The sequence below is a fragment of the Ascaphus truei genome, unplaced genomic scaffold, assembly GCF_040206685.1.
Source record: "Ascaphus truei isolate aAscTru1 unplaced genomic scaffold, aAscTru1.hap1 HAP1_SCAFFOLD_519, whole genome shotgun sequence".
Classification (NCBI taxonomy): domain Eukaryota; kingdom Metazoa; phylum Chordata; class Amphibia; order Anura; family Ascaphidae; genus Ascaphus; species Ascaphus truei.
In genome coordinates this window covers 224,942-237,869 of record NW_027456850.1, presented here as the reverse complement: position 1 = coordinate 237,869, position 12,928 = coordinate 224,942, and the positions used below count along the sequence as shown (strand labels likewise).

The 12,928-nt window shown below is 56.0% G+C and overlaps 1 protein-coding gene across 1 annotated transcript in view; it reads left to right on the top strand.

Moving 5' to 3' along the window:
• Nucleotides 1-12,928, top strand: part of KCP (kielin cysteine rich BMP regulator) — a 275,686-nt gene that overhangs the window by 39,734 nt on the left and 223,024 nt on the right. The window lies entirely within an intron of this gene.

Genomic DNA, 12,928 nt, shown 5'->3' with positions numbered 1-12,928 from the left:
GCAGTGCTGCTGTGTGGTACGTGTGTGTGTGTGAGCAGTGCCGCTGTGTGGTACGTGTGTGTGTGAGCAGTGCCGCTGTGTGGTACGTGTGTGTGAGCAGTGCCGCTGTGTGGTACGTGTGTGTGTGAGCAGTGCCGCTGTGTGGTACGTGTGTGTGTGAGCAGTGCCGCTGTGTGGTACGTGTGTGTGTGTGAGCAGTGCCGCTGTGTGGTACGTGTGTGTGTGAGCAGTGCCGCTGTGTGGTACGTGTGTGTGAGCAGTGCCGCTGTGTGGTACGTTTGTGTGTGTGAGCAGTGCTGCTGTGTGGTACGTGTGTGTGTGTGAGCAGTGCTGCTGTGTGGTACGTGTGTGTGTGTGAGCAGTGCCGCTGTGTGGTACGTGTGTGTGTGTGAGCAGTGCCGCTGTGTGGTACGTGTGTGTGAGCAGTGCTGCTGTGTGGTACGTGTGTGTGTGTGAGCAGTGCTGCTGTGTGGTACGTGTGAGTGAGCAGTGTCGCTGTGTGGTACGTGTGTGTGTGAGCAGTGCCGCTGTGTGTGTGTGTGTGTGTGAGCAGTGCCGCTGTGTGGTACGTGTGTGTGAGCAGTGCCGCTGTGTGGTACGTGTGTGTGTGAGCAGTGCCGCTGTGTGGTACGTGTGTGTGAGCAGTGCTGCTGTGTGGTACGTGTGTGTGTGTGAGCAGTGCTGCTGTGTGGTACGTGTGTGTGTGTGAGCAGTGCCGCTGTGTGGTATGTGTGTGTGAGCAGTGCCGCTGTGTGGTACGTGTGTGTGTGAGCAGTGCTGCTGTGTGGTACGTGTGTGTGTGTGAGCAGTGCCGCTGTGTGGTACGTGTGTGTGTGAGCAGTGCCGCTGTGTGGTACGTGTGTGTGTGCAGTGCTGCTGTGTGGTACGTGTGTGTGAGCAGTGCTGCTGTGTGGTACGTGTGTGTGTGTGAGCAGTGCTGCTGTGTGGTACGTGTGTGTGTGTGAGCAGTGCCGCTGTGTGGTATGTGTGTGTGAGCAGTGCCGCTGTGTGGTACGTGTGTGTGTGAGCAGTGCCGCTGTGTGGTACGTGTGTGTGTGTGAGCAGTGCCGCTGTGTGGTACGTGTGTGTGTGAGCAGTGCCGCTGTGTGGTACGTGTGTGTGAGCAGTGCCGCTGTGTGGTACGTGTGTGTGTGTGAGCAGTGCCGCTGTGTGGTACGTGTGTGTGTGTGAGCAGTGCCGCTGTGTGGTACGTGTGTGTGTGAGCAGTGCCGCTGTGTGGTACGTGTGTGTGAGCAGTGCCGCTGTGTGGTACGTGTGTGTGTGTGAGCAGTGCTGCTGTGTGGTACGTGTGTGTGTGTGAGCAGTGCTGCTGTGTGGTACGTGTGTGTGTGTGAGCAGTGCCGCTGTGTGGTACGTGTGTGTGTGTGAGCAGTGCCGCTGTGTGGTACGTGTGTGTGAGCAGTGCCGCTGTGTGGTACGTGTGTGTGTGTGAGCAGTGCTGCTGTGTGGTACGTGTGTGTGTGTGAGCAGTGCTGCTGTGTGGTACGTGTGTGTGTGTGAGCAGTGCCGCTGTGTGGTACGTGTGTGTGTGTGAGAGCAGTGCCGCTGTGTGGTACGTGTGTGTGTGAGCAGTGCCGCTGTGTGGTACGTGTGTGTGTGTGTGAGCAGTGCCGCTGTGTGGTACGTGTGTGTGTGTGAGCAGTGCTGCTGTGTGGTACGTGTGTGTGTGTGAGCAGTGCTGCTGTGTGGTACGTGTGTGTGTGTGTGTGAGCAGTGCCGCTGTGTGGTATGTGTGTGTGAGCAGTGCCGCTGTGTGGTACGTGTGTGTGTGTGTGAGCAGTGCCGCTGTGTGGTACGTGTGTGTGAGCAGTGCCGCTGTGTGGTACGTGTGTGTGTGAGCAGTGCCGCTGTGTGGTACGTGTGTGTGAGCAGTGCCGCTGTGTGGTACGTGTGTGTGTGACAAGTGCTGCTGTGTGGTACGTGTGTGTGTGAACAGTGCCGCTGTGTGGTACGTGTGTGTGTGAGCAGTGCCGCTGTGTGGTACGTGTGTGTGAGCAGTGCCGCTGTGTGGTACGTGTGTGTGTGAGCAGTGCCGCTGTGTGGTACATGTGTGTGTGTGAGCAGTGCCGCTGTGTGGTACGTGTGTGTGTGTGAGCAGTGCCGCTGTGTGGTATGTGTGTGTGAGCAGTGCCGCTGTGTGGTACGTGTGTGTGTGTGAGCAGTGCTGCTGTGTGGTACGTGTGTGTGTGTGAGCAGTGCTGCTGTGTGGTACGTGTGTGTGTGTGTGAGCAGTGCCGCTGTGTGGTACGTGTGTGTGAGCAGTGCCGCTGTGTGGTACGTGTGTGTGTGAGCAGTGCCGCTGTGTGGTACGTGTGTGTGTGAGCAGTGCCGCTGTGTGGTACGTGTGTGTGTGAGCAGTGCCGCTGTGTGTGTGTGTGTGTGAGCAGTGCCGCTGTGTGGTACGTGTGTGTGTGTGTGAGCAGTGCCGCTGTGTGGTACGTGTGTGTGAGCAGTGCCGCTGTGTGGTACGTGTGTGTGTGAGCAGTGCCGCTGTGTGGTACGTGTGTGTGTGAGCAGTGCCGCTGTGTGGTACGTGTGTGTGTGAGCAGTGCCGCTGTGTGTGTGTGTGTGTGTGTGAGCAGTGCCGCTGTGTGTGTGTGTGTGTGAGCAGTGCCGCTGTGTGGTACGTGTGTGTGAGCAGTGCCGCTGTGTGTGTGTGTGTGTGAGCAGTGCCGCTGTGTGGTACGTGTGTGTGAGCAGTGCCGCTGTGTGGTACGTGTGTGTGAGCAGTGCCGCTGTGTGGTACGTGTGTGTGAGCAGTGCCGCTGTGTGGTACGTGTGTGTGAGCAGTGCCGCTGTGTGGTACGTGTGTGTGAGCAGTGCCGCTGTGTGTCGTGTGTGTGTGAGCAGTGCCGCTGTGTGGTACGTGTGTGTGAGCAGTGCCGCTGTGTGGTACGTGTGTGTGTGTGACCGCTGTGTGGTACGTGTGTGTGAGCAGTGCCGCTGTGTGGTACGTGTGTGTGTGAGCAGTGCCGCTGTGTGGTACGTGTGTGTGTGTGAGCAGTGCTGCTGTGTGGTACGTGTGTGTGTGTGAGCAGTGCTGCTGTGTGGTACGTGTGTGTGTGTGTGTGAGCAGTGCTGCTGTGTGGTACGTGTGTGTGTGTGTGTGAGCAGTGCCGCTGTGTGGTACTTGTGTGTGTGTGTGTGAGCAGTGCCGCTGTGTGGTACGTGTGTGTGTGTGTGAGCAGTGCCGCTGTGTGGTACGTGTGTGTGAGCAGTGCCGCTGTGTGGTACGTGTGTGTGTGAGCAGTGCCGCTGTGTGGTACGTGTGTGTGTGTGAGCAGTGCTGCTGTGTGGTACGTGTGTGTGTGTGAGCAGTGCTGCTGTGTGGTACGTGTGTGTGTGTGTGAGCAGTGCCGCTGTGTGGTACGTGTGTGTGAGCAGTGCCGCTGTGTGGTACGTGTGTGTGTGTGAGCAGTGCCGCTGTGTGGTACGTGTGTGTGTGAGCAGTGCCGCTGTGTGGTACGTGTGTGTGTGTGAGCAGTGCCGCTGTGTGGTACGTGTGTGTGTGTGAGCAGTGCCGCTGTGTGGTACGTGTGTGTGAGCAGTGCCGCTGTGTGGTACGTGTGTGTGTGAGCAGTGCCGCTGTGTGGTACGTGTGTGTGAGCAGTGCCGCTGTGTGGTACGTGTGTGTGTGAGCAGTGCCGCTGTGTGGTACGTGTGTGTGAGCAGTGCCGCTGTGTGGTACGTGTGTGTGTGAGCAGTGCCGCTGTGTGGTACGTGTGTGTGAGCAGTGCCGCTGTGTGGTACGTGTGTGTGTGAGCAGTGCCGCTGTGTGGTACGTGTGTGTGAGCAGTGCCGCTGTGTGGTACGTGTGTGTGTGTGAGCAGTGCCGCTGTGTGGTATGTGTGTGTGAGCAGTGCCGCTGTGTGGTACGTGTGTGTGTGTGAGCAGTGCTGCTGTGTGGTACGTGTGTGTGTGTGAGCAGTGCCGCTGTGTGGTACGTGTGTGTGTGAGCAGTGCCGCTGTGTGGTACGTGTGTGTGAGCAGTGCCGCTGTGTGGTACGTGTGTGTGAGCAGTGCCGCTGTGTGGTACGTGTGTGTGTGAGCAGTGCCGCTGTGTGGTACGTGTGTGTGTGAGCAGTGCCGCTGTGTGGTACGTGTGTGTGTGTGAGCAGTGCTGCTGTGTGGTACGTGTGTGTGTGTGTGTGAGCAGTGCCGCTGTGTGGTACGTGTGTGTGTGAGCAGTGCCGCTGTGTGGTACGTGTGTGTGTGAGCAGTGCCGCTGTGTGGTACGTGTGTGTGTGAGCAGTGCCGCTGTGTGGTACGTGTGTGTGTGAGCAGTGCCGCTGTGTGGTACGTGTGTGTGTGAGCAGTGCCGCTGTGTGGTACGTGTGTGTGTGTGTGTGTGTGAGCAGTGCCGCTGTGTGGTATGTGTGTGTGCAGTGCCGCTGTGTGTGTGTGAGTGTGTGAGCAGAGCCACTGTGTGGTACGTGTGTGTGTGTGTGTGAACAGTGCTGCTGTGTGGTACGTGTGTGTGTTTATATATAGTGTGTGTTGTATATGTACAGTATGTATGCATGTATAGATAGTGTTTATATGTGTGTTGTGTATGTATGTATAGATAGTGTTTATATATATAGTGTGTTGTATATGTGCAGTATGTGTGTATGTATAGATAGTGTTTATATGTGTGTTGTGTATGTATGTATAGATAGTGTTTATATATAGTGTGTGTTGTATATGTGCAGTATGTATGCATGTATAGATAGTGTTTATATGTGTGTTGTGTGTGTATGTATGTATAGATAGTGTTTATATGTGTGTTGTGTGTGTATGTATGTATAGATAGTGTTTATATGTGTTTTGTGTGTGTATGTATGTATAGATAGTGTTTATATATAGTGTGTGTTGTATATGTGCAGTATGTATGTATGTATGTATAGATAGTGTTTATATGTGTGTTGTGTGTGTATGTATGTATAGATAGTGTTTATATGTGTGTTGTGTGTATATGTATGTATAGATAGTATTTATATGTGTGTGTGTATGTATGTATAGATAGTGTTTATATATAGTGTGTGTTGTATATGTATGTATAGATAGTGTTTATATGTGTGTGTTACAGACAGATGTTGAGGGCACAGCGATCGTTTCCCCCATTGTACCAGTATCCCTGAGCTGTTACCCCTGTGTGCCCATTGTACCAGTATCCCTGAGCTGTTACCCCTGTGTGCCCATTGTACCAGTATCCCTGAGCTGTTACCCCTGTGTGCCCATTGTACCAGTATCCCTGAGCTGTTACCCCTGTGTGCCCATTGTACCAGTATCCCTGAGCTGTTACCCCTGTGTGCCCATTGTACCAGTATCCCTGAGCTGTTACCCCTGTGTGCCCATTGTACCAGTATCCCTGAGCTGTTACCCCTGTTTGCCCATTGTACCAGTATCCCTGAGCTGTTACCCCTGTGTGCCCATTGTACCAGTATCCCTGAGCTGTTACCCCTGTGTGCCCATTGTACCAGTATCCCTGAGCTGTTACCCCTGTGTGCCCATTGTACCAGTATCCCTGAGCTGTTACCCCTGTGTGCCCATTGTACCAGTATCCCTGAGCTGTTACCCCTGTGTGCCCATTGTACCAGTATCCCTGAGCTCTTACCCCTGTTTGCCCATTGTACCAGAATCCCTGAGCTGTTACCCCTGTGTGCCCATTGTACCAGAATCCCTGAGCTGTTACCCCTGTTTGCCCATTGTACCAGAATCCCTGAGCTGTTACCCCTGTGTGCCCATTGTACCAGAATCCCTGAGCTGTTACCCCTGTGTGCCCATTGTTTCATGTCATTGGCTGTATTTGCCCCAATGACATCTCCTGGGAGGCTGCTCCATGCAGCTACTACTCTCTCAGCTAAGTAGGGCTTCCACATATTTCGTCTCCAGCTTCAGCGCGGGGGCCCTGTGTCCCTGTGAGGGGGGAGGGGGGTGCTGGCCACTGCAAACGGGTTAAGCAGCAAAAAAGGGCCACGCGTGACGCTGTGGTCTGTGAGGGGGGGGGGGTGCTGGGCCACGCGTGACGCTGTGGTCTGTGAGGGGGGGGGGGTGCTGGGCCACGCGTGATTCTGTGGTCTGTAAAGCGGTAGGACCAATTCCAGCCCAGTCCCAGCGTTTCCTCCTCTCCCCGAGCTTCGCTCAGTGTTACGCAGTAGTAGTTTGCCGGCGCTGCCGACCAGGCGATGCTTCCGCGGGGTGATCCCTGTTCATCACATTCACGCCACCTCCCGACGCAATGTATACGGGTCCCTGCCCCGCAGAGCGTACAGCGAGGTAAAGGGCTCCCCCAAGGTCACACGGAGCCAGCTTCACCCACTACAAAGGCAGGAAGCTTACTCCTTCAGCCCTCCGCCTGCTATATACCACAGCCCTCCGCCTGCTATATACCACAGCCCTCCGCCTGCTATATACCACAGCCCTCCTCCTGCTATATACCACAGCCCTCCGCCTGCTATATACCACAGCCCTCCTCCTGCTATATACCACAGCCCTCCTCCTGCTATATACCGCAGCCCTCCTCCTGCTATATACCACAGCCCTCCTCCTGCTATATACCACAGCCCTCCTCCTGCTATATACCACAGCCCTCCTCCTGCTATATACCACAGCCCTCCGCCTGCTATATACCACAGCCCTCCGCCTGCTATATACCACAGCCCTCCGCCTGCTATATACCACAGCCCTCCGCCTGCTATATACCACAGCCCTCCTCCTGCTATATACCACAGCCCTCCCCCTGCTATATACCACAGCCCTCCTCGTGCTATATACCACAGCCCCCCTCCTGCTATATACCACAGCCCTCCGCCTGCTATATACCACAGCCCTCCGCCTGCTATATACCACAGCCCTCCGCCGGCTATATACCACAGCCCTCCGCCTGCTATATACCACAGCCCTCCTCCTGCTATATACCACAGCCCTCCTCCTGCTATATACCACAGCCCTCCGCCTGCTATATACCACAGCCCTCCGCCTGCTATATACCACAGCCCTCCGCCTGCTATATACCACAGCCCTCCTCCTGCTATATACCACAGCCCTCCGCCTGCTATATACCACAGCCCTCCTCCTGCTATATACCACAGCCCTCCTCCTGCTATATACCACAGCCCTCCGCCTGCTATATACCACAGCCCTCCGCCTGCTATATACCACAGCCCTCAGCCTGCTATATACCACAGCCCTCCTCCTGCTATATACCACAGCCCTCCGCCTGCTATATACCACAGCCCTCCGCCTGCTATATACCACAGCCCTCCTCCTGCTATATACCACAGCCCTCCGCCTGCTATATACCACAGCCCTCCTCCTGCTATATACCGCAGCCCTCCTCCTGCTATATACCGCAGCCCTCCCCCTGCTATATACCACAGCCCTCCGCCTGCTATATACCACAGCCCTCCGCCTGCTATATACCACAGCCCTCCTCCTGCTATATACCACAGCCCTCCGCCTGCTATATACCACAGCCCTCCGCCTGCTATATACCACAGCCCTCCTCCTGCTATATACCACAGCCCTCCGCCTGCTATATACCACAGCCCTCCGCCTGCTATATACCACAGCCCTCCTCCTGCTATATACCACAGCCCTCCTCCTGCTATATACCACAGCCCTCCTCCTGCTATATACCACAGCCCTCCTCCTGCTATATACCACAGCCCTCCGCCTGCTATATACCACAGCCCTCCTCCTGCTATATACCACAGCCCTCAGCCTGCTATATACCACAGCCCTCCGCCTGCTATATACTACAGCCCTCCGCCTGCTATATACCACAGCCCTCCTCCTGCTATATACCACAGCCCTCCTCCTGCTATATACCGCAGCCCTCCGCCTGCTATATACCACAGCCCTCCGCCTGCTATATACCACAGCCCTCCGCCTGCTATATACCACAGCCCTCCGCCTGCTATATACCACAGCCCTCCTCCTGCTATATACCACAGCCCTCCTCCTGCTATATACCACAGCCCTCCGCCTGCTATATACCACAGCCCTCCGCCTGCTATATACCACAGCCCTCCTCCTGCTATATACCACAGCCCTCCTCCTGCTATATACCACAGCCCTCCGCCTGCTATATACCACAGCCCTCCTCCTGCTATATACCACAGCCCTCCGCCTGCTATATACCACAGCCCTCCGCCTGCTATATACCACAGCCCTCCGCCTGCTATATACCACAGCCCTCCGCCTGCTATATACCACAGCCCTCCGCCTGCTATATACCACAGCCCTCCTCCTGCTATATACCACAGCCCTCCGCCTGCTATATACCACAGCCCTCCGCCTGCTATATACCACAGCCCTCCTCCTGCTATATACCACAGCCCTCCGCCTGCTATATACCACAGCCCTCCGCCTGCTATATACCACAGCCCTCCGCCTGCTATATACCACAGCCCTCCTCCTGCTATATACCACAGCCCTCCTCCTGCTATATACCACAGCCCTCCTCCTGCTATATACCACAGCCCTCCGCCTACTATATACCACAGCCCTCCTCCTGCTATATACCACAGCCCTCCTCCTGCTATATACCACAGCCCTCCGCCTGCTATATACCACAGCCCTCCGCCTGCTATATACCACAGCCCTCCGCCTGCTATATACCACAGCCCTCCGCCTGCTATATACCACAGCGCTCCGCCTGCTATATACCACAGCCCTCCGCCTGCTATATACCACAACCCTCCCTCCGCCTGCTATATACCACAGCCCTCCGCCTGCTATATACCACAGCCCTCCCTCCGCCTGCTATATACCACAGCCCTCCGCCTGCTATATACCACAGCCCTCCGCCTGCTATATACCACAGCCCTCCGCCTGCTATATACCACAGCCCTCCGCCTGCTATATACCACAGCCCTCCTCCTGCTATATACCACAGCCCTCCTCCTGCTATATACCACAGCCCTCCGCCTGCTATATACCACAGCCCTCCTCCTGCTATATACCACAGCCCTCCGCCTGCTATATACCACAGCCCGCTTGCTATATACCTCAGCCCTCCTCCTGCTATATACCACAGCCCTCCTCCTGCTATATACCACAGCCCTCCTCCTGCTATATACCACAGCCCTCCTCCTGCTATATACCACAGCCCCCCGCCTGCTATATACCACAGCCCTCCTCCTGCTATATACCACAGCCCTCCTCCTGCTATATACCTCAGCCCTCCTCCTGCTATATACCACAGCCCTCCTCCTGCTATATACCACAGCCCTCCTCCTGCTATATACCACAGCCCTCCTCCTGCTATATACCACAGCCCCCCGCCTGCTATATACCTCAACCCTCCGCCTGCTATATACCACAGCCCTCCTCCTGCTATATACCGCAGCCCTCCTCCTGCTATATACCACAGCCCTCCTCCTGCTATATACCACAGCCCTCCGCCTGCTATATACCACAGCCCCCCTCCTGCTATATACCACAGCCCTCCTCCTGCTATATACCACAGCCTTCCTCCTGCTATATACCACAGCCCTCCGCCTGCTATATACCACAGCCCTCCTCCTGCTATATACCACAGCCCTACTCCTGCTATATACACCACAGCCCTCCGCCTGCTATATACCACAGCCCTCCGCCTGCTATATACCACAGCCCTCCTCCTGCTATATATCACAGCCCTCCTCCTGCTATATACCACAGCCCTCCTCCTGCTATATACCACAGCCCTCCGCCTGCTATATACCACAGCCCTCCTCCTGCTATATACCACAGCCCTCCGCCTGCTATATACCACAGCCCTCCGCCTGCTATACACCACAGCCCTCCTCCTGCTATACACCACAGCCCTCCGCCTGCTATACACCACAGCCCTCCGCCTGCTATATACCACAGCCCTCCGCCTGCTATATACCACAGCCCTCCGCCTGCTATATACCACAACCCTCCCTCCGCCTGCTATATACCACAGCCCTCCGCCTGCTATACACCACAGCCCTCCGCCTGCTATATACCACAGCCCTCCGCCTGCTATATACCACAGCCCTCCGCCTGCTATATACCACAGCCCTCCTCCTGCTGTATACCACAGCCCTCCGCCTGCTATATACCACAGCCCTCCGCCTGCTATATACCACAGCCCTCCGCCTGCTATATACCACAGCCCTCCTCCTGCTATATACCACAGCCCTCCCTCCGCCTGCTATATACCACAGCCCTCCCTCCGCCTGCTATATACCGCAGCCCTCCGCCTGCTATATACCGCAGCCCTCCGCCTGCTATATACCGCAGCCCTCCGCCTGCTATATACCACAGCCCTCCGCCTGCTATATACCGCAGCCCTCCTCCTGCTATATACCACAGCCCTCCTCCTGCTATATACCACAGCCCTCCGCCTGCTATATACCGCAGCCCTCCTCCTGCTATATACCACAGCCCTCCTCCTGCTATATACCACAGCCCTCCTCCTGCTATATACCACAGCCCTCCCTCCGCCTGCTATATACCACAGCCCTCCTCCTGCTATATACCACAGCCCTCCGCCTGCTATATACCACAGCCCTCCCTCCGCCTGCTATATACCACAGCCCTCCGCCTGCTATATACCACAGCCCTCCGCCTGCTATATACCACAGCCCTCCGCCTGCTATATACCACAGCCCTCCTCCTGCTATATACCACAGCCCTCCGCCTGCTATATACCACAGCCCTCCGCCTGCTATATACCACAGCCCGCTTGCTATATACCTCAGCCCTCCTCCTGCTATATACCACAGCCCTCCTCCTGCTATATACCACAGCCCTCCGCCTGCTATATACCACAGCCCTCCTCCTGCTATATACCACAGCCCTCCTCCTGCTATATACCACAGCCCTCCGCCTGCTATATACCACAGCCCTCCGCCTGCTATATACCACAGCCCTCCGCCTGCTATATACCACAGCCCTCCGCCTGCTATATACCACAGCCCTCCGCCTGCTATATACCACAGCCCTCCTCCTGCTATATACCACAGCCCTCCGCCTGCTATATATCACAGCCCTCCTCCTGCTATATATCACAGCCCTCCTCCTGCTATATACCACAGCCCTCCGCCTGCTATATACCACAGCCCGCTTGCTATATACCTCAGCCCTCCTCCTGCTATATACCACAGCCCTCCGCTTGCTATATACCACAGCCCTCCGCCTGCTATATACCACAGCCCTCCGCCTGCTATATACCACAGCCCTCCTCCTGCTATATACCACAGCCCTCCGCCTGCTATATACCACAGCCCTCCTCCTGCTATATACCACAGCCCTCCGCCTGCTATATACCACAGCCCGCTTGCTATATACCTCAGCCCTCCTCCTGCTATATACCACAGCCCTCCTCCTGCTATATACCACAGCCCTCCTCCTGCTATATACCACAGCCCCCCGCCTGCTATATACCTCAGCCCTCCTCCTGCTATATACCACAGCCCTCCGCCTGCTATATACCACAGCCCCCCTCCTGCTATATACCACAGCCCTCCTCCTGCTATATACCACAGCCTTCCTCCTGCTATATACCACAGCCCTCCGCCTGCTATATACCACAGCCCTCCTCCTGCTATATACCACAGCCCTCCTCCTGCTATATACACCACAGCCCTCCGCCTGCTATATACCACAGCCCTCCGCCTGCTATATACCACAGCCCTCCTCCTGCTATATATCACAGCCCTCCTCCTGCTATATACCACAGCCCTCCGCCTGCTATATACCACAGCCCTCCTCCTGCTATATACCACAGCCCTCCTCCTGCTATATACCACAGCCCTCCTCCTGCTATATACCACAGCCCTCCTCCTGCTATATACCACAGCCCTCCGCCTGCTATATACCACAGCCCTCCGCCTGCTATATACCACAGCCCTCCTCCTGCTGTATACCACAGCGCTCCTCCTGCTGTATACCACAGCCCTCCGCCTGCTATATACCACAGCCCTCCCTCCTCCTGCTATATACCACAGCCCTCCTCCTGCTATATACCACAGCCCTCCGCCTGCTATATACCACAGCCCTCCGCCTGCTATATACCACAGCCCTCCTCCTGCTATATACCACAGCCCTCCCTCCGCCTGCTATATACCACAGCCCTCCTCCTGCTATATACCACAGCCCTCCTCCTGCTATATACCACAGACCTCCCTCCGCCTGCTATATACCACAGCCCTCCGCCTGCTATATACCACAGCCCTCCGCCTGCTATATACCACAGCCCTCCGCCTGCTATATACCACAGCCCTCCTCCTGCTATATACCGCAGCCCTCCGCCTGCTATATACCGCAGCCCTCCGCCTGCTATATACCGCAGCCCTCCCCCTGCTATATACCGCAGCCCTCCGCCTGCTATATACCACAGCCCTCCGCCTGCTATATACCACAGCCCTCCTCCTGCTATATACCACAGCCCTCCTCCTGCTATATACCACAGCCCTCCGCCTGCTATATACCGCAGCCCTCCTCCTGCTATATACCACAGCCCTCCGCCTGCTATATACCACAGCCCTCCGCCTGCTATATACCACAACCCTCCCTCCGCCTGCTATATACCACAGCCCTCCGCCTGCTATATACCACAGCACTCCCTCCTCCTGCTATATACCGCAGCCCTCCGCCTGCTATATACCGCAGCCCTCCGCCTGCTATATACCGCAGCCCTCCCCCTGCTATATACCGCAGCCCTCCGCCTGCTATATACCACAGCCCTCCGCCTGCTATATACCGCAGCCCTCCTCCTGCTATATATCACAGCCCTCCTCCTGCTATATACCACAGCCCTCCTCCTGCTATATACCACAGCCCTCCGCCTGCTATATACCACAGCCCTCCTCCTGCTATATACCACAGCCCTCCGCCTGCTATATACCACAGCCCTCCGCCTGCTATATACCACAGCCCTCCTCCTGCTATACACCACAGCCCTCCGCCT